Here is a 23,902-nt window from a genome sequence, read left to right on the forward strand (position 1 = left end):
TACCGCCTTGTATATATAATTTTTAATAAGCTAAGGGGAATGCTCTTTTGATGCAATTATCCACTCTGAATCTCATTTCTTTGTTAATCGAACTGTGATAGGTGGTTATCCAAGCTCTCGATGGTACTCCAGTATCGTACCCTTGCGGATTAGTGCACTCAAGAGCGTATCTTAATGGTAAATTTATTATTTCGGCCTCCAAAACCTCGGAAGATCCTTTTATTTCCCGAATGGAAGTTTTCATTACTGGTTTCATAGGAAGCACATTACTTGCCCATATTAATTGTATTGATTTGCAGCTGTTGGTAATTATTGACTCAAATCTTCAATTTTATTCAATTTTTTAGGGATGCGGTGTATATCAAGGTGTTTACAGTAAAATGCATGTATAACACTAACTCTGGAGAAGATTGAAGTGGTAATTCTTGTACCTTTTTCTGAACTATAAAAGAAATAACCTTTTTTTATCATATTTTTTCCGAACTTAATTGAATACGTGGTTATCCATCCATGGTTTCAGTTTTTTAAAGAAGTAGTGATAACAATATTCTTGCAAACGAAGTTTGTTCTATTTTTCCCTTGGAAACGATCCATTGAGCTTTTTGTGATTCTGCAAAGTTGAAAGAAAGTTAATGCATTTTTGATGGAGTGAACAGTAATTCTTAAACATAAATCCTCATTTTCTGAATGAAAAATGATACACAAACATATGGTAATCAGGACACATAGTTTAATGAGTTTGATTTGGAGTAGAACAATGCAAAGGACATCGGGTTGTTCGTGACTCCAAGAAATTGAATTAATTTTCTCTCGATGACGAGGAAGAGAGCGAGTTGGGAATTCAAGTGGAGAACGGAATGATATAATATGGACGAAGAAAAATGATTTTTAGAAAGCCACAGAGAGAATTTAATCTTTAAGTTAGAATAATATATGCAAAAAAATTAAATTCCGTTCATTTATGTAAACGCATGAAAAAACATGTAAAACACACGAAAATTGGGTTATCAACTTAGCACCTTACAAAAAATTCGTTCACCTTTTTTCATAGGAATTATCTCCTATGGGAAACTGATCGCGTATATTTTGCATCTATTTGCATATTTATGTGGAATTTTCGAATGATAACTTTTTTCTATTGGGCGCTCCGTCCATCCATAAATCAGCGACAAATCAATTCTTTCTCATTATTTCGTTACTCGTCTAGAGGGACGCAAAATTAAACGTTATTGTTAAAAAGATGTTCGCTATCAACACTAAGACATATCTTATAAAATAATGAAAGGAAAAAGGCCTATATTCATTTAACTGTTAATTCAACTGGAGACAAATTCCACCATATGAATTTTTTCACAAAATAAACTAACTAAAAAATAAATTTAGAGATATCAAACGTAGAACCAACAGATTAACTGTTGCTATTTTTCGATATGGAATCAGAATATAACGTTCGATAAGGAATCGGAATAACTACAAACGACGGCGCTATGGGATAAAAGTAGTTTTATTTGTTGTAACTAAGTAGCTTAATACGTTACCATCATTTTCCTCAAACCTTAACGTGAATTTCCTTGTCACTATAAACCCGTCCAGCATTCATAGAAACGTGTTTACTCTTAGATACCACAAAACATTCACCAGTGGTATTTTTGTTTGTTTTATTCGTATATTTTATTATTCATTGTTTGAATTATTTCACGCGTTTCATTTTAGCTGAATATTAAGGATAAACTAAATGTTTGATGTTACATGCCTGGTGTTGAATAATCCTCTGCCACATACCCTTAGGGTTGATTCCAGCCTACCTCGTGTATGTGAACTTTTAAGTTTTGAAATAATAAAAATTAGTAAGATGTAATAATCATAACATTTTTCCGAATCGCGATTAAAAATATCTGCATTGAAATCCAAAGAGCGTGTCTTAGTTATTTTGGTCGTGAATGAGCTGCAAGAAAACATGTCCGTTGGTCCTATTTCCTCTATCGACACATATCATACTTTCTGAGACTAACTACACTTTAATCGCTTTTCTAATGGCTAATGGTTACCTGAATAGACATTCTTAGCCAAAGCAATGCTGCGCAGCAGAATATGCCTAACATTCGCCTTTTTTAATTTCAAAATATTTTAGAGTTGGGGTCAGGATTATCAGACTACATTCAATTGGAAATTTAAGTTGGTATCAGTCCCACATTATCATACAAAGTTAGATCGATAGATAGATAGTCGTCTTTATTTTGGGGCGAGATTAAGATTACGGAGTTTCTTGTGTCACCTAACCTTAAAGACAGTGGTTAGAGAAGTGGGTTCCTAATATGGGGGTTGGGGTTAGAATGTCAACGGTAGGAGATCAAATTCAGTGGTATCTCCATCGCTACGTGATCGTCTTTTGGAGAGTGATCTCATTGAAGCACCCCGTCCGTCGGGTGATATGCTAAACTGTATCACCCTCCGCTCTATTGCAGGCTAGTGCAGAAGCCGGGTTTCTCTTCAGCTCTTTCACTTAGCCTAAAGAATCTATCCACCCACAGCAAATTGTTCACTTATTCCCAATAGCAAGATTAGACTCGACAGTTGTCAGCGATTTATTGTTACGAATCTGCTTAGACTGTGGTCACAATGAATTAATATACTTGAGTCAAATGATATTCATAAATAATATTTGGGAAAGAAACTTTCCTTTAAGTATACCGCGAACTATTTTGTAATGAACAGTCCTTGTGGGGATCGAGATGGTGTGGGGGCTAATGTACTGGCTTCCCACCTAGAGGGCCCGGGTTCAAATCCCGGCGGTGTTGAATATTTTTAAGAGGTATCTCGATCCCTACTTGAGGTGTTTTGTGGAGGGCACTTTGAGTGGGTACGCCGTCCGTCGGATGGGACGTTAAACTGCGGGCCCCTTGGCGCCTTTCGCAAAGAGTAGGCTAATGCCGACGCGAGGTTTCTCTCCACACTTCATCCTTTCCTGTCCATCCCCTATGGCGCAAATGACCTCAGCTGTCGGTCGCCTCCCCTAAATACTACTACCAACAGTCCTTGTTTTATTATGCAAGAGTTCTTCGAGGAAAAGTGTAATTTTCTGTCTTTAAACTTTTGATTTTTTTAATGTTGTTAAAATAATATAATTCCACTTCATTATAGCTTTCTTCAGAAGATTTGACCCCTTTAGCAATGATATCACGTAAATATTAAGCATTGATTTTAGCTATGGAAATTTGTATAGTCCACCGCTATGGCAAAAAAACAAATTTAGGATTGGAGTAGCCATTTAATTAATTGATAGGAGAGTAATTTTGACGGAAATTTTCAAATTGGCTTTCTTCCGATACCAGTTGTAATAATCGCCCAGGATTTGAGATCTATCTGTGAAGTATTTTTGCATGTAACCGCATGGAAAACTTATAAAATATTCTTTGATAAAACTACCGCTGAAACTTAAGTGCCTTTTGATAATATTTGTTAGTTAACGAAGGCATGAAAATATAAGACTAAGAAGTAATAATGAACTTTTTTTTGCGTTGATGAGTGTAATTTTGAGGTTCCGAGAGATATCATTCCTTAAGAAATGACTTACAGGGGTTAGATTCATGAAACCATTTCATGATGAAAAAAATAAATTCTTATTCCAAATAACGTAAATTTCAATTTTTTTATGCGGAACAAAGTAATTAATTTTTGTTCGCATATTTATTCATTTTAGTTAATTTGATCACGTGTATGAAAATAGAGAAACATATGCTCCCAATTAAATCCATGTGGGGACCAATTTCATTTCCAACAAATGATACAAGGTACAGTGAAGTAAATAAAAGTCTTTCTAAATTGTTTTCGAGTTAAAAAAATAGGCTGTATAAATCATGAGAAAGTTTTCCCGCGCATTATTTACAGGTATCCCGACGTTCTTGCACTCCATCCACCTTATCAATTCCGCTTACCACTCTCCCTGGCCATTGAAGCTTTCACCCGACAGCATATACCCTGAAGCCCAATCGATGGTCCCTGTCGGTACGCACCACGGTCGTTCAAAATTTATGAAAGCCATACGAGCAATACGTACATACGACTCGTTTGAAAACGGGACACCCTAAAGCGCGGGATCAATTTAAGGGGATGGATGGTTTCATGATTGCGATTCGAGGCGATCATACTATATTCCGGGAAATATTCAATGAGCCTCGAGAAAAAAGTAATGTAAAAATGTCGGTGGTTGCACTGATACTTGAGGATTTTTCCATTGATTGGCGTTGAGGTGCAACCAAACGGATGACGTGAGGATTCTTCAATGTCCCACGCGGAGTTAGAGGCGCTCCTTTGCTGCTCATCGAATCAAATAGCACTCGTTCTCACGATATCCTAGGAATTTCATCAAAGAAGATCCTTCCCACCCCGACTGCTCCACTCTCCCACATTTTTTCGTACACTGCGGAATTGATCGCTATTCCAGAATCCAAGATTAAATTTTGGTAAGGAGTGTAGGAAAGGGTTAGAGATGATTGGTGATCAGAAATGGATGGTATTGAAAAGGCCGTCCAACTTATTTTGCTTTAAAAATGGACCTTCCGCGTTCTAAATGGCAACGCCTCCAAATTTGATTATGATGGTATTGCCAAAAGTAAGATCTCCAAAGCTTTGGGACCACATGGAAACTGCCCACTCGTCTGTTCCTCACACTGTTGCGTTAGTTGCGTCCCGTATCAGGCACTACTCTGCCTGCTGAGACGTATAGAGTCTTGCACCGTGCAAAAGTGCATCGATCGAAATAGCAATTATGTCTTAAAATTGAGAAATGTTAAAGCTTTGATATTGCAAATGAACATTTACTTCTATTTATAACAAAATTGAGACCTAACTTTTGGGTTTACCGTCGTAGAATCTTGATGTTCTCATCTCGATATATTGCATCAGTTACCATCCTCCGATATGTTGGAAACACATTTTTTCACCGAACTTGGGATGTGGAAGTATTAAGGGATTATCCACATTATTGTTAATATCCACAAGCCTTAAGGGATTCACCAACCGAATCCTTAAAACTTTTTTGTTGCATTTTATTTTGATGGGTTGACATCCTTAAGAGTAAAGCATTATCCTATTGATCTAAGAGTTGCGAGTTCATCTACATACACCCTGAAATAATAGCCCCCTGGTGGAAATTAAACAATGCTATGGAGATACCTTACGAGTTGCCGCTAAGGTGGTTGTGACAAGGGCTTTTCGAGACAAGATGGCACTGATGTCGATGCATACGAGGATGTTTTCTGTAGCCGTACGTAGTCGTACGCAGGCTACAGAAAAAGTATGACCCCCTCAAGGGTCAATGATCTACCTTGAGCTAACCCTTACCTATCAAACCGACCTATGAGTCGGCTTGATAAGAGAGGGTTCAGTGTTTGCGAATTCAAGCCTCATGAATGATCCAGATTTGGCATATTATTCTAACAGTTGATGAAAAATGCATGCATTCCAACATCCTTGGGAAATGTTCCCACCTTTTTTCTTAAAACGTAAGCTATGAAAGAAATTCAATAGATTTAGTCGGATAATATCAAATTTGCCATTATATTCAGTAAAATTATTTTGAAGTATATTCTTAAAATGTTTTTCATAATAATTAGAATTTTTAACAGAGAATCTCCTTTTAATGAATACTTAGTAGATTAAGAACAAAATTCGTCCTAAGGAGGATAAAATTTAACTTCAGTAAAACTTGTCATCAACGAAATATGGTACTAAAAAATTCTCTCTTACATGTCAGCCAACAAACGTATTTGTTTTTCTATTGAATGAATCTTACACCTACTGGTTCAACGAAAAACGGCACTTTCATTGTGAGGGCCAATCGAGTGAATGAAGAGATTGGCCGTGAAAAGTGCGGTATGGTGTATCCTTATCTTCAGTATATCACATTTCATATTATCACGGGTGACAGAATATCTCAAGTTATATAGAAATATGCGTTTAGAGAGTAAATTAGGGAACATTACGCGGGTAATGAGGTGACAAGGGGGCTATTCTGCTGGCCGAAGCGCCCCGAGTGACGTTTCTGGACACTCCCTACTGAAATGACACATGGAGTTGATTTCATGGCTACTAGAACTTCGTGAGAAAATGCAGATAATTAAGGGGAAGGGACCGGCTTCACTTCCATTAATGCGTGAATTTCACATATTATAGTAAACTCTGCCAAACTTCGGCTTAGTTCCCACGATAATGATATATTTCCTCGATTGATTAGCGTTGAAGTTCTCGAGACCCTTTCGGTCCCATCCGATTCTGGCCAGGGGCAATGACTCGTCCCCTCCTATTTCACCGATCGGAACTCAATGATTACGTCCTATTATTCCAATGTGATGTTTAATTGGCCGAGTCATGATGAAGCCTTGATGAAGTTTTCTCTGTGTTTGAGTGGAGGAGAGTAAGAGAGAGAGAGAGAGAGAGAGTGAGAGAGGAAGATAGAGATGGTTCGAGTGCTGTTTATCCGCTTCGATTACATCCCCGAATCTTGTTAATTTCCGTAGGGTTAAATGTCCCCATCAAGAAAAGGAAACAGTATATGGCGACGCCTCTGCACGCAAAAGCCAGAAATCGACCGTCACGTTTTCCTTTCCGAATTTCCATTACGCAACCAAAATTGCTTTCGAAATCGAGATCAAGCTTCCATCAGGAACGGCAACAGCAAAAATAAAACGGGGCAAAAATCGGATGACGCGGGCTTTTAATGCTTTGGAGAGAGACAAATCTTCGACTGTGTTTTTAATTGCAAATCGCGATCCTTCATTTTTGAAAATGCCGCCTCCATCCCTTATGTGGCAAGACATATGTAAGCGCTCGAATGAAGTCTATTGTATCTGAAAAAAAAATTGGTAGCCTATGTTGAAATAGAGATGCTGCTTTAGACGCGGGTCTTGGTACATTCGTTGCTGAAACATATAACACCATCATAAACTTCTTTTCAGGAATGTATTTATTATTATTATTAAAAATACACATGTGCTGATAGGCATTGTCAGGTGGCACACAAGTCCCAAATAATCGCAAAAGATAATAGATAAAATCAGACTTCAAAACACAAATCTCTTTAACAAAACAAGCGAATCCCCAGCAAGAAATAAAGATAAATTAAAAAAATTAAGCTATTACATATAACACAATATTCCACACATCAATGAAATTATTACATATATACCTTACTTCTATTCTTAAAAGTATACACTCTGTTAGGAAAGGGCTCGAATATTTTTGCAGGTAAGGTGTTCCAATCAACAATTGTTCTATTTGGAAAAGAAAAATTTTTTTTATTTGTTCTCTGTGCCCGGCATTTTACCTTAAATTTGTGATCATTTCTGCCTATAAAATTTGGGTTCCCCGCCTCTTTCCTAAGATCTGCCCAAGCTTTCTCTCCCTTCAGGATTCGGAACATTCCACAGAGACTGCTTACTTTCCTTCTAGTTAGTAGAGGTTCCCAGCCCAGCGTTTCTAGCATGTCAGACACGCTCTCCATTCTCCTATGCTTCCCCAGTACATATCGGGTAGCCTTCCTTTGCACCTTTTCCAGTTTTTTAATATGATCTACTTCATGAGGGTCCCATACAAGAGAAGCGTACACTAAAATTGGTCTTACCAGGGTCTGATACGCCTTCTCCTTGGTTGCTCTAACGCTCCCTTTGAGGTTTCTCATCACATAATGAAGAGTTTTGAAAGCTTCCTTAAAGATGTACTCCACATTTAGCCCCCACCCTAAGTCCTTAGTTAAATATAAACCTAAGTATTTGCAAGTATCACTTCTAGGAATGAAATTTTCTGAGAATTTATATTCCCTATTGTGTCCATTTACCTTGTTGCTAAAAGTGATTGATTTGCATTTGCTAACATTTATATCATCCCATTTTTTGTCACCCAATCCGCCATTTTATTAATGTCCCTTTGAAGTTTGTCACGGTCTCTGTCATTTTCAACTTTCCTGTAGATAATACAGACGTCTGCAAAAAGTCTTATCTGAGAATTAATATTTACTGGGATATCATTTATATATATTAAAAACAAGAGCGGGCCAAGTATGCTTCCTTGTGGGACTCCCGATATTACCCTTGTTTTTTCAGAATACACTTCTCCTAATTTGACCCTTTGTGTTCGACCTTCCATGAAATTTTTGGCCCAAGAGATTACTCTTTTTCAGTCAGCAAGAAATGATAATGGGCAATTTATTAGGGTACGTTTTTTTATGAAGGATGCGGAACGAATTTAGAGGTTCCTAAGAAGATTGCATTTTTAAATTGCTAGCCGTTAGAAATATTTTGATTATGATGGGTAAACTCATGCTTGCACATATACACGATTGGATACCTACTTTCCTCGATGTTCCCTTACGTGGTAGACATATAATAAAATACTGGTTGGGGATTAAAAAAGTAAGCTTTCTTTATTTTTCGAATTTATTCCATATTGCTTCATATTTGCATAACTATATCGCATCTGCGAATTTAACCTTTGTCCCTAAAATTCCACAATTATACAATGGAAGAGGTTGATAAAAAATAAAACGGGCACATTTAGTAAAGCCTAGATTAAAAATTGAGAATTAGAACTGCTTGTGGAGAAAATAGCATTTAAGTGCACGGAGGAGAAATCTTTTTTTGCCTCAACCCCAATATAAAAAATTCTACCGTCAGAATAGAAATGTTTAGGCCGAGAAATTTTAGCGTATGTCATTCTGATAAAAGTTTTCGTTGAGAAAAGCTTTGCACAGTTACTGAAAACTTCATCTATGCTCTAAATAATGTGATTAATTGTTAGAATTACATTTGATTTTATTGAATTTTTAACAAGTTAAAACACACAAAGGGTCCAAAAAAGACAAAAAGCATGGTGGTGAATTTTTAATTACGACACATGGAACACTCTAGGTTGAACCCGACGAAAATGTCAACGCCAACAAAGAAAATTGTCAGTTCTTGAATTACGATCAAATATTGATATTTAATAGATATCGACGCTTTCGTAAAATCTGTATCACTACCCTTCAAATATTTATTTATGTCGTGAAATGTCACCCAATGGTCATAATTATCATTCCTTGACGAGTAGATACCTGTAAAAGAGTAATGTCACCTTTTACTAGTTTTTCCTCACTTTGCATATTGGATCCTATGAGGTCGGTTTCATATTCAAATTAGATGAAGGGCGGCGAAGGAGCGCTACATTGTTAAAAAGAATATTGTAAACTTAGCAGCACGAATGGATTATAAGAAGCCAGATTGTTAATATGAAACTGAAGCTTAATTTATATACTGCAACTTTTCTATGTATTAGATTTTTCATGTCAGATATTGGTTGTAATCCCGTCGCAATAACATAGGAAAGACCAAAAAATATTAAGAGAGCTCAAATATAGCAATGAAAGCATTAAAATATCCTTTTCTCCTTTAATGAAGCAATTTGTATATTTTTCAACAGGGTATTTATTTCTGTATACTAATTAACCTAGTTTGCAGCCATTATATAAACACTTAATTGTTTATTACCATTAATAGCAACTCATGTCACATGTGTACATTAGTATTTGAAACGCTGATAATCTATACCATAATAGCTTATGTCTAAAAATTAATTTTATCGTTTTAATTACATAAATCCTATTTCAATCTCAATTATTTTATTAGCTTTTGATTTTGGTACTGCGGAAATGGTGTGACATGGCACCCCCAGTCACAAACCTTGATGGTGACTGGTGGACGAGACTTAGATGAGAGGTTTTGGGGGTAGAAGGGGAGTACTGTTCATGTGGAAAATAATATGATGCTATTGAAAAATACAAAGTAAGAGTGTTTCTCAGCATCCTGAAAGGCTAAATTAAAAAAAAATTGACCCATAGCAAAATTGGTCAACTGAGTTAGATTTTTCTCTGTTTTAAACCAAAACTCAGTATGATGAAATATCTTTACGTTATCCTGTCACAGTAATGCAATAAGCAAACTCCATCCATCAATAAGCAACGTCACCCTTCCGGTGCAGATCTCACGTATTTAGCCACCCTTGGCACACGATTTTCAGCCTTTTGCTGCCCACTTGACTTCTCCCTGCCCCCCCTTCTCACTCCTCGATCTCTTCATTCGCCTATCGCTCGCATGGCACTTAAGTTTAGCCATAGTGATCTTTCGCTGTTCCTCTATGCATTTTTCTCCTATCCCAACGTAACGCCTCCCATCCCCAAGGTGCGTGCTGAAGATACATGACGAAAAAATGAATGAATGAGTAATATTATTGCGGTGCTTCACGCATTTCAAGTGAAGGAATATGCATATTTTCTCCTTAAATATTTTTACGTAATTAAATACGCTCATTTAAAACATTTTCCTGTCTCAGTTACCTTATATTGAAAATTTAAACTTGGATTTAATATTAATACGTGGCATAATTGGTGAAGTTAGATTAGAGGCATGCATTAATGACTCAGAGTGGGTGGTTCTCACGTGTTTTAAATGACTCTTCACAAAGCAGTATGAAATATTTTACGAGAGTGAAATCCATAATCCCTAAAAAGTTTTTTTACACAAGATGGTAGCATTTAATGTTATAACGTTTGGCTACATTTCCCATTTTAAGGAAAAGTTCCGTCCTTGATGTTGCTATTGTGGCTTTGAAATTTTCCGAATTCCGTAACTTGGTGGTTTATGTAGAGTAGGGATTTAAACCCTGGCTAAACATTTTGCAAAATAGCCCGTTCCAGAGGTTTTTTTCATCAGGTTCCAATCGCAAAACCAAACTGCGAGTAAAACGGTTCAGAGTGGACAGGGCCAAACCGCAAATCAGATAATGTGGAGGAGTTAAATACTTTTTGCGTTGGATCGAAGGACGGATGGAATGAAATCGATCTGATGGCGAGCAGACCCTCAGCTGCGAGTTCACTCCAATCTCCGCCCCCAAATACCTCTCTGGGATTTCGAACTGAGGTTCGAGGGGAGCGAGGAGTGGTTTTATCCTACCCTTATTTTATTATTCTTCTTGTTACTAGTAGCTCGTCTCGCATGCGTAAATAGGTATTTCATTCTTTTATACCTTTATATGTGTATCTATAGTTATCATCTCGGTTGTTGCATATATTTTACACATTTATTTGTCCTAACAACTAGGAAAAATTCAACTTAGCCATTGTAAGCTTTAAGCAAAATCACCTCCTGCCGCATATTCTAGCGTTGGCTTTTATAGAATGGGTGACGTTAGCAAAATGAAAAGTTATGGAGAAATAAGAAGTGTGACTCTTAATTTGCGTGAAAAAGTTCTGAAATAACTCCACGGCAATAATGACGTAAATAATGCTAAGCAAAAGAATACGTGAAAAGGTCTCTTGCATTCTCTTCAACTTAAACTTTATGCCTAGATGAAGGAACAATAAAAAGCTACTTGCAGGAATTTTACCTGTAATTCATGATATTCGACTCCCTATTTTCATTGTCCTTACGAAGGCAAAACGGAGGATACAATTGATGTGAAAATTCCCCATTGAAATTATAGAATAAATTGACTGTTGAAAAATTAATTAAATTCGGAAAAGAAATAAATATTAGGACTTTCTATTCGTGTCTTAAAAAAGGCTTCTTAATTAATAGTAAGCGCCTTCCTTCAGATTTTCATTTTTGACGTCATCAACGTACTGGAACATCGGGTTTTTTTCCTTCTCAAATTCTTTTCATTGAATTTTCATTCGCAATGGCACCTTACCCCGAAAGTGTGAGTGAGAGACTGGCCATTTGAAGGAGGTACAGTGATTTGGAGGGACGAATGGCATCAATTTGGGGTTCATATTTCCGATAGCGCGGTGATGATGAACTAAGGCAACCTGAAAGTCATCTGCCTTTTCTGTTTTTAATTTTCATATGATTTTCTGTTTAGCTTTCGTTGATTTTACACCACTCCGTCCGAAGTTACTTGCATCGAAACCATTCGCTCCAAACGGGCGTGTTTAGTCAAAACTATATGGCCACCCAAGTATTCAATCGCACAGAATGGTTTTGTTCAGGCACGGATTAAACCCGCTTTCGCTCAAGCGCAAAGCCTCGAAATAAAATCCAGTCCCTTCTAAGCGACATTGCGGTTTTGACGCATCCAATACCTACCGGTGCGATCCCCTGGGTTAGAGCGATCTGGTCGAACTTAACGCTTGGTGTTTTTGTGATTACTACTGGTCTCATTAAGGAGACTTAATGATAAGACTTAATAATTTTCAACTTGACTGCGAATGATTTTTACACTCTAAAATTGTTGCATTGAAATGCATATTATCGGATGACTCAGTTAAAAGTTACTATTGTGGTATTTCCAGCAGTTTTTTAGAATTTTACAACTTATTAGTTAGAGTAAAATACTCATTATTTAAAAATTCAGATCGTGTATATTATTTAACCTTAAGAATGATTAAAGGAAGGAGAGACACTATACTGGCACTGCACTCGATCCTAGAGAGAAGGCTAGAAATGAACAGGAAAGTTTTACTTACCTTCATTGATTTGGAAATAGCCTTTGATACTGTATATTGGAAACTTTATGTTTGAAACCATGAGTAGAAAAGAAATAGATTACGAATATAAGAAGCTTATGTTTTAGCTCTACCAGAACCAAAGGACCTTTATAAAAGTAAACGGATGTGAAAAAGAAGCTAAGATTAGAAAAGGAGTAAGAAAAGAATGTCCACTTTCACCATATCTATCTAACTTATGTATTGAAGAGCCTCTAGAGACAATGAAGGAGAAGACAAATAGTATAAAGATAAATAGAAGAAAGATACACTGTATTATTGTACTGGCGGCTTGCGGGGTATTGAGTAGATGTAGATGTAGATGTATTAGTTTTGCAGATGATATTGTGGCCCTGGCAGAATCAGCCAAAGATATGAATAGAATACTCAAACTCCTGTCCACAGCTTTGAAAGAAATGGAAACTGAAAATACCTGCGAAGTAAACCAAATCTATGATGGTTTCTATAAACAGGAGAGGACTCCCTGTAAATTGAATTATAGGGAAATCGATGATAAGCAAAGTAGAAGATTTTTTGCTACCTTGGGATTGTAGTTACAAGGGACAACAGATGTACCTCTGCAGTGAAAAGAAGGGTAGCCTTGGCGAAGAAGGTATATGAAAATAAAAAGAATCTTTTAGGCAAGATAAACATGAAATTGGAATTTTAAAAACCTTTGCAAAAACGGTAATTTGGAGTAAATTATAATATAGGTACGAAACTTGCTTGGAAGCAATGAAATTGCGGATTTGGAGAAGGATAGAAAGAACAAGATGGCCCGACAAGTAAAGAAACATAGAAAAATAGAGAGCAATTAAGGGGAATTTGTTGGACGAGTTCTTAGACATAAAAACTTACTGGAAAATATAATGGAGGAAAAAATAATAGGAAAACAGAATAGGAAGACCAAGAAGGAAATTTATCGGTGATATAAAAAGTACTCTGAGAGTAAAAACATACAAGGAACTGAAAATAACGGCAATGTACAGAGACCAATGACTGCAACGATCAGACTCCGCCTTTAGAAGATGACGAAGAATAATTATCTGACGAGTATAATTCATCTCACAATTATGAAATTTCTAAAGCTGTCTGACCTATAACAAATTTATTTTTGTGGATTTACAATGTATATACCTTTTACTCCAACACCTTGACATGGTGGTAAAACATGCATGTCACTATGACCATAGAGCTGTGTAGGAAGAGGAAATAATAATTACTTTTAGTAAGGCATCACAAATACATGTAACAATGTTATCCCTCTAATCAATCCTCACAGGGCCTGTTCCTCATTGGAATGCCTGTAAAGGCGTCTGAGGCCAGTGGGGCGGTCATTTCAGGGATAGTGTCATTTTCAAAATTCTATTGAACAAACGATGGGAAACGATCTCAATTATTTATCCCAAGGACTAATGGAACCTAATATGAAAAGGAAACGTCCTGGCAACTATGGGACTCGGCAAACAGAGCCAAGTGTTGTGTCCGGCAAAGAAGAGGAGGAGGCACGTTCTCCCGTTTCCCTCCTTTCCCCACCCTCTCGTGCGTCTCTCCAGGCCTCCCCAAAAGACTGACTTAACGTCGCCCCAAGGGATGGGAAAGGAGGAGACCCAGAAAGGAATAAAGAGAGGACGGACTTAAAAATAAAGAAAAAAAGGAAATAAAAATAAGAGAATGGTATTCCCTCTCTCTTTCCATCTCCGTCACTCGACCGTGGACCCGTAATGCGAACCTAGGAATGCCTCGTCCCCATCACGAGCGATCGAGTCCGCTGCTTCCCCTTCCTTACTCATCAGCCTCTTTTCCTCGGAGTTCGTGCACCCCGCAGGATGGTCCTTTCCCCTCAAAAACCTATTCCCGCGCTCTCCCCCTTCACAAATCCTCACCCGGCCGGCTTTCCCCTGGTCTCGCATGCCTCCTCGCTTCTCGTTCCACACCCTACGACATTCGACGGCTTGTTCCTTTCTTTTCACTTCAGCCCCGTCCTTCGTGTGTGCAGAAATTTGTCCTTTCTCCTTCGACTGAGATGGAATAGTGGGGACGGCTGTCTACACTTTCTGACTCCCTTTCCTTTTGGAAAACCTCCGCCTTGAACGTTGTTTGCTTTTAATCAACGGGACCGCCTCCGTCGTCCTTCCAGTGTCTCGTGGAAGCAAGCATGCAGGTCGAAAAAATGTCCATTCACTCGATTTACTTCCGTGGCTCTTCGCCCGAGCGTGTCTTTTACCCCTCCAATCTCTTGCGTCGACTGATTTTCGTAATGAAATATTATCGATGTGAGTATTAGCGGATCTAGAGAACCTCTAAGAAGGACGGGCATTTTCAAATGGGAAAAAAAAGTTTTGTCACTCTTTTTTCCGTATATACAAATGGAAATTGTTCAATTTAGAACAAATTGCAATGATTTTAAGTCCGAAACGCACCATACATTAGAACGTATTGCACACTGGGACAAAACGTATTAAAAAATAGTGTCGGGCATAGGAGTTATATTAACTTTGAATTTAATTAAAGCTTAAAGTATTATTTATTTAAAACATTGTTCACATACAGCAGTAGCGCCAATTCACAGTGAAAAATATAGCAAAAACATGGAAGAGGACAAAATACATTAACAGTAAAACAATAAACAACGAGAACCGAACTTTGAAAAGGGAAATATTTAAATTGTTGGCAGGTGGTGAAATTATTACATGATAAATAAAAAAGATCGACAGTGTGAGGGAGTGAATTAAAAGAATGGAGAGGCGAAATAAAGGTGAGAGCTTGGTGAGAGATATACTAAGAATAGGAAGATGGAGTAGGGAGTAGGTGCGGGTGGATCGAGTTGGTATCCTGATGTTGAAGAGAGAGATAGCAGTTCAGGGAAATCAATTGTCGAGTTTTGGGCATTGTAGAGAAGTTTTAAATCAGCTATAAGTCTGCGGTTTTGGGGGTTAAAAATGGATAAAGAAGACAGAACAGCATTTGAGGGCATATTGCTGAAATGTGGGATTCGGTGTGGTGTTTGACTATTTTGGCAAAGAAATGAGAGATGTAATCGAGAGATTTTAGATTAGCTGGGGATGAGGTGGACCAAATTGGGGAGCAGTATGATATTATGGGAAGGTCAATTGTTGAGAAGTACGAGTGATGTGCTATTGGATCTTTAATTTCTGTAAAGCGGTAAAGAAGGCTTAATAGGGACATTACACAAGTGCCTCCTTATCCGTGGGCCACCAAGCTCCCCACTTCGTGCCACTACTGGTCGTAGGATTAACAAAACGGGGAGAAAAATTTTCTTGAATTATTTTGGCATGATCTTCATCGCCCATGATTGTAAAAAATCGATGAATCCTATTTAGTAGTAGTAGTTTTAGGAGAGAAAACAGACAGCTAAGGTCATTTACGCCATTAAGAATATATGCATGGATGGGTAAAGCTGATGCCGGTTATAGCCTATTGTTATCGAAAGGCACCATGGGGTCCGCAGTTTGGCTTCCCATCCGACGGACAGCGTACTCACTCAAAGTGCTCCCCGGGATCGAAATACCACTGAAAAATATCTGCCGTCTCCAGAGTTTAAACCCGAGACCTCTGGGTGGGAAGCCAGTGTATTAGACATCGTACTATCGTTATCGGTTTTCACTTTTAGCCAGAAAGATACCGTACATAGTAGCTGATAGGCTCGGATAGTACACTCATAGGCGTGCGTCAGGTCTCTCCGAGGAGGAACGAAAAAACACGAAGTATATTGGAGCGAGAGATATGTAAACAGTCATGTATGGCGTAGCGGTGGAGAGTCAACATGGAGTAGCCATGGTAATGAATAGGAAACTGTGGAGAAGAGAATTGAACGTGGAACAATCGAATGCCTGTACATTATTAGTAGAGATATGAGTAGACCCGTCCAGTCTAGGAATGATCCAGGAGCAGATGCCAATAAGCAGTCAGAGAGAGATAAAAGTAGCAAATGGTTACTATCAGTTGGGCGAAATTAATGCAAATATAGTATACCGGAGGGAAATTGTTGTATTTAATGAGGTATTACAACGCAGTAGTAGTCAAAGTAAATAAATTGTGTCCTGTAAAAACATTTTTTGGAATTAAAAAGTCAAAGATTTCATTTCAGTTCAATATGATATGCAAATAGCACAAAGTTACGCCGGAGAAAACAAATTTTATAAAGTGTATTGTTAAAATTTAAGGGATTGAAAATGGAAACATTCACCAAGAAAGGGAATCGAAAATTTTACTTTAGCTGAAAGAAAAAGTATCTGCTGACTGTTGAAAAAATCTTAGGCGAAGATATGTTTACGAGTGCAGTAAAAGAATTTTTGGAAATATCTCAACCAATATCCAAAATATCCTAAATAATATTAATTAATAGAGTGGAAACACCCCTTGCCACACACTCTCGGTTGCTTGTCGGTACCATTTAGATTCAGACGAATAAAGAAGACTCACGTTAAAGGCCAAACCCAACCTGGAGGGCTGGGAAGTTTTATGGCCGTGATCTCACTCCAAGGTGCGAGAGTGTGAGCGAGGCAGGGTCACGGCTTCCGAGAGTCCAAGACATCTCGAGCACAATAAACACTCCCCTGCAAGTTCCGCCAGCATTGCACGGAAGAAAAAGGAAATTCCCTACAACCTACGGGGGCTAAACTGATTGCGGTGCATTGTGTAGGAGGAGAAGGGGAAGATTGAGGGTCTTGTGGGTGTTAAGAATTCTTGAGCTGAAGAGTGGTGCGCCATTTAACTCTTTCTTTGCTTGAGGGCTAACTGTACCGTGCAGGAGCTCACTCTACAACCCATTATTCTCATTACGCGTCGTGGGTAATCCACGCGGATCCTACCGGTCGGGAGCGTGTAGGGAAGTGGTCGAATCTTAACTCCTCAGAATTCCCTTCGCAAGAGTAACTTCACTTGTCTCCTTTCTGGCAGTCAATCCCGCCACAGACTCGGGTCAAGTGTTTGTGTCCATTAGAATGGTACCCTCAGAGGGTTCAATACAATTCAAGGACAATTCAACTGCCAACTATTTTTACTCTAAGCGTTAAATCCTCGAAATCCCAGTGTATAGAGGTTAAAGTCCAAAATAACCTCACACAATAAACCGAAAAGGTACCCGGGATACTGCAACCACGAGTGAATTCTTTGTTTCAATGTTTTAAAAACCTAAACCAGTGTTTAAGTATAATTGAATATCAGACAAAGACTATTGCAATATTCCACTTAATAAAGATTTATGCCCGACTTTTTTCGATGCATTACATCATTTTCAAGTTACTTGAAAATGATGCATCGAAACTAGTCGAGAATAAATATTTATTAAGTGGAATATTGCAAAAGTCTTCGTCTCTGTTGTTATGGAGCAGTTCCACCACATCACACCTAAATCTGTAATTTAGATTAATAATGGAATTTCAGGCATTATACTGAATTAAGTCACCATTTCAATGGAGCCGAATTTGAATCCCAAGTGTACAAAAATAGTAATCTGTGTGAAGAGCTAGGTAATAGTATTTTGAACCCTGATCGGCTGCTGAACTTTAGCAGTACCCGAGCAATCGGATGTAACATCAAACTGAGTTCACATCCTAGCGACTATGGAGAATGACAGTCATGAAACAGGGATTCCCCCAACCCTCCCTTCTCTGCGTAGCAGTCCAACCATTCCATTGCATCAGAAAAATAAGAAATTTATAAGGGGTATTTAAATTACACGGGGGATCGAGATGGTGCGGGGGCTAACGTACTGGCTTCCCACCCTGAGGGCGCGGGTTCAAATCCCGGCGGTGTTGAATATTTTTCAGAGGTATCTCGATCCCTACTTGAGGTGCTTTGAGGAGGGCACTTTGAGTGAGTTCGCCGTCCGTCGGATGGGACGTTAAACTGTGGACCCCTTGGCGCCTTTCGTAAAGAGTAGGCTAATGCCGACGCCGGGTTTCTCTCCACCCTTCATCCTTTCCTATCCATCCCCTATGGCGCAAATGACCTTAGCTGTCGGTCGCCTCCCCTCAAAACTACTACTACTTAAATTACACACAGAGATAACTGTGAAGGACCCATATGGTGACAATTACGGAAAAAGAGATAGCACCACCGGGAAAAATTTAAATTTCAAATAACATCTTGAATCAATGTATTTATGCGTTTTCTTTTTATTTCCTCCCATATATCGCGACCAAAATTACAATAAAATTGAGCTTAGTATTTTTGAAAATTCTTTTTTTTCCGAACAACTCAGAAAAAAAATGTAAAAGACTCTTCTTCCAACACGCCCTATCTCGCGATAAATTAGACTGCTTCCCCAGTGTGCTTGCTGAGTTGGCTTCCATGGATTGCATCAATGAAAAATTGCGGGAGACGATCCCGCGTAAAAAAATAGCTCTACGATTGGAAAGCATTTGAGACCCAAGGTTGAGGATCTTTGATGTTGACATAACGTGAAAAAATATTAAATTGCGCAAGGTAGTAATTATTTCATATTCGTTGCCTAAATTTTGACACGCTGATGGATGAAATCAGGCAAAATACTATCATCTGCCCTTGTAATCCAAGAAGATTTAAATGAACCACCAAAGGACGTGTAGTGCTCGCGGATATATTTTTATGGAGCAAAATATACATTCCTTAAATCTAATCATTCCGACCTCGGGGATATCGTTTTCATGGTAAGCAATCAACCTTCATGAAAGTGCTACCGAAACGGAAGAACTTATGCATGCCTATGTAAAAATTGAGAATTATTTAATGGTAAAATTCTTCAATCCATAATCAATATTAATAATCCATTGTATCAGCCTTTCACTCATCACCAGACCACTATAACACCAAGGCAATAGATACTATTAGCAAATAAATTAATAACGGTAATTCTGTTCTGTCTATTCATCCAAATATGAGGTGAGGACATATAACTAATTTTAGTTTGAAAGCTTTCAATTTAGAAAATCAATGACAAGAAAATAAAAAAAATTAGTCATGTATTGTTGCGTACGCCAATTTAAAACTTATTTCTTATCACCGTGCAAATCCAAACTGGTGTAATTTAATTAGACGTTCAAAAAAGATTTACGTATTTCCTTAAAACATAAGCTCATTCTTTGGAAAGTATTGAATCTGCAGAGATTCCAAGAAACACCATTGGACATTTGTCGCACTCATCCCAAAGTAACTGCATTAAGAGATTACCCAAATTGGGAAAGGAAAGTAAATTTCAATAAACTAGTTACTTTGGTGAAGAAATTAGTGGCAGTTAACCCACTTTCCCATTCACTCCACCGGCAAAGACTTTTTCATGGCATGAAATCAAATACAAAATACCTACAACTGCAAAAGAAGACGGTCAAAGCATTAGGTGCCCTCCCAGTTTGTGGCCTCCGAGTTAGGAGAGAAAGTGCTCATTCTCCTAACGGACCCTCTATGCAGGTAATAGAATTGATTATATGAGTGGAAGAAATAAATTTTTTAGATGTTCTTTCAATAGGCCACAAAAAACGTTAACAATATTAAAAATAATAGTTTCCCCGAAATAATTCTAAACCTAAATGAAGTCGTATAAGTTCATAATGCCTTTACAAATCTTTCAGATTTGAGCATACTAGTACATTATGTTCTATTGGCATGAAAATAATTTATACTTTTACACCATAGTATCATGAATGCCACTCTAATTTTACAAGCTCGTCAGAAAGCAGTACTGTAAATTGATTGAGGTAGATTACTTTAGACTCCTCAACGCAATACATGCATAAATGGAATAAAATATTTCAACCATTCTCCTTTCAATGTAAGCGCATTAATAGAACATAGCTGACTTAACGGTAGGTTGAACAATCAAATACATTTAAAGCCGATTGTTATAGCACTTGGTTCTCGCCAATTATTTATATACCAACATACATTGATCATTTGGATCATCAATATAAAAATCGAAAGATAGACGCCAGAACAAGCATCTTCAGTTTTCTCAGACAACACTTTGAATTTAATATGCTATTTTTAGTCAATCAAAAAGAGGAAAGAAACATTTTGTGAATGATCATTAAAGATTTGATACCTAACCGATGAATGACCCAGTACGAGTTATAAATCTAAAATTTCACGTATAGTACTCAGCCTTGGCAGTCAACGACTTAGAGCGCTACAAAAGCGACTGAACTGGCACTAATTCCTTTGTCTTGTGCAACTATTTAATTGAAGCTTGCTTTATTTTTACAATTTAGGTACGCTAGTACTATAGTCTTTCACGGACGAGTGTGTTAAATACTAAATGTAATTTTCCAGAAAATGAGCTTCAGTTCCAAGGAAATACGTATATATTTTACTTCAAGTACTCGTATAATTAAAGTGGGACGGTTAAGATGAAATGAGTGGCATACCGTACGTGCATGGTGTTTGCATTGGGGTAGTTGGCTTGTAGAGATTGTTTTGAGGTCGATATCTGGCTCAAACCGGGTGAGGATTGTCAGATTATTATCAAAGTTTTCAAATAGCGATAAAAATCTACTGTGGATGTTTAACTTCCATATATATACTTGTGCAAACTCTGGGAATTCGCACACAAACGAGATGAGAAAAGCACTGGTAATTTTGATTGATTCATTGTGTATTGTTAAAACTAAATCTAGGTTTTCTCCAATTATGAAAGTACCTCAGAGGTATTTGAGCCGCTCCCTCTCTCCAAGTCTCATCACTTACTCTAAAAAAAAATGTGATCGAACATTTCAACTATTGGTAACTATATATCTACCATGTGGATCAACAAAATATTTCCCACTGGGACTAATACGGGAAGGTGAGGCGAGCCTAACTTTGAACTCATTTTTCTGATTCGGGGAAGTGGTTGCGAATGGGGACTTGGAGAGATAATGAATGCGTACACGTGTCTCCACGTCCCATTACGTTGATAGCAGAAATATGATGTTGTCGTGCTGCCTGAGTGCACTTTTGTGAAGGGAGTACTCTAAGGCTTTGCTATCAGTCACGTTGCCATCAACTGATAGTGGTGGTGGGGAAGGGTGGGTGATATCTGATGCCGTTTTATATTTCACAAGGTCGTGCAATGTACCAAATTTATGAGAAGTGGGAGGACTCTATTCCCCAATTAAATCAAAATGCTCAGGGAAACAAGTTGTAAATGCTGAAAGTATGGTAGGTAAAATATTCGAAATAATTTGTAGGTTCCCTTTGAATACTCCACTCACATCCGCTACACCCTTTAGCCATCCCTCAAGTCCAATCTTCTCCTTATTCCAATCTAATATAATACAGGCCTAATATTATTTCATCTTTCTAACTTCAGCTTGATAATCTCGCAATCTCAGCATCGTCTTATCTTTTTCTCTATTTTTTACCAATTGATCCTCTTAATTGCCTTCTTTTCTGTCCTGCTAACGATTCTGCGCTACAAGGATTTCACGCGATGACGACTGGGAAAGCCTCACTCCCCCGGCCAACTGGGCCGAGTCCTTTAATTGTCTGGAATTATTTTCCTCGCGATTATTTCTATCATTGTTACTTGGGAAAAATAATTCAGATGGTTAATTGATGAACTCTTCAATACTACTTTGCACTTGACACATTCTCTCAAATTGCCGCCTCTCTGAAAACCAGACTCTGGGCGGTAAACCTTTCGTCTGACTCCAACCTTTTCTCCCTGCTAGGAGTAATTATCATTGTTCTTGCCAGACGAGGCATATGAGCTATCTGAATACTTTAGCACTTCCACCACGTCAAAGCTGAATTCCATGGTGAGGAAAGAGGACGCATATATATGTGTTACTTATTTATTGGTTGCAATTGGCTCACTATGAAAGTATTAGAGGTAGAATACTAATATTACAATTTATGTGAATAGCGCATCTTCTAGGAAAACTAGAAAGCCTCTGTCCAATGTCTAAGCCCCAGTCGTTATGTTACTGAGTGGATGACTAGCGTTCATGGTATCTACTCCTCTTTTATGGATACAAATAGTTCGAGATTCGAATTCCGGCAGGGGAGTCAATGGAGGATAAGAAACATATTTGGTTGAGAAGAAAAGGACATGTGTCTGTGATATCGGCTGGAAATATTCTGATAAGGTTGCAAAAGCACCATCCATAGAGACGTGAGGCATATCACCAACGATACTTCCTTTTCACCAAACGGAATTGATCATCTCCTCCGATAACGAGTCACATATAGTATTATTCATTGCTAAGTGTATTTCGCTGAAATAAGTGAACCTGTGTGCTTCACGTTAAAGTATATTTAGCTTGACAGTTTCAGGTTTAACCTTGTAGAATTCCCTCATTTGAGGGTAAAAAGATACTTAACATTTACACCAAAAAGATTTAATATTTAACGACCATGGTTTCGATGCCGCGCAGCATCGAAACCATGGTTGTGAAATATTAAATGTTTTTGGTGGAAATATTAAGTATCTTTTTACCCTTATATTTAGCCTTTTAAAAATATTTGTCCCAACACAAAGATGACAACTCACATGTTTCTTATGTATTGACATAAAAAACACGGTGATTTTTCATGAATACATTGACCTCGATGTCCTCATAGTAGATATTCAACGCACAGAATGTTTTTTTCATTTTTTAACTCCAACTCTAATTGTTTTTCTAAATACGAGGGTCATCCGGAAAGTAGTACCCGTTCGTGCCGCATGAAGTGCTGACGACGCGAGTAGCCGCTGGACGAGGTCAGATAGCTTCAGTGGCTTGTCTGCCTTCTCTGAGCCAAGTTGCGTGACGCTAGCATTGCCTGTGTTGTTTCTGTGATTGTTTACAATGTTAAAAAAAATTGAGAACGCCGCCAGTTGTGAAGTGAGGGCAGTGATTAAATTCCTCAATGCAAGAAACGTTCGCCCATGTGATATTCATCGCCAATTAAAGGAGGTGTATGGAGACAATGTAATGGACGAGTCGTCTGTTCGGCGGTGGTGTCGCAACTTCAACATGGGGAGGGGGAACACACACGACGATGAGCGTTCGGGGAGACCGTCTGTCATTACAGACCAACTGGTGAGCTCAGTTGACGAATTCGTGAGGAACGATCGGCGCGTCACAATTGATGACATCTGTGAGCATTTTCCCAATGTTTCTCGAACAATTGTTCATGAAATTGTTAAACACCATCTGCATTATGCAAAAATTTGTGCAAGATGGGTCCCTCGCGTATCTCAATGAGCTGGCGGCGAAGGACTATGCAGCAGGAATACAGAAACTTGTCACACGTTATGACAAATGCCTTAATTTGCTTGGAGATTATGTTGAGAAGTAGTTTAAAGTATCCTCTTTCAAATAAAATTTTTTATGTTTGTTAATATTTACTTTTGTGTCTTTATTTCACGAACGGGTACTACTTTCCGGATGACCCTCGTATTAGCTGAACTTTTATTTTTTTTTCAAA

The sequence above is a fragment of the Hetaerina americana genome, unplaced genomic scaffold, assembly GCF_022747635.1.
Source record: "Hetaerina americana unplaced genomic scaffold, ioHetAmer1.1.p SCAF_7, whole genome shotgun sequence".
NCBI lineage: Eukaryota > Metazoa > Arthropoda > Insecta > Odonata > Calopterygidae > Hetaerina > Hetaerina americana.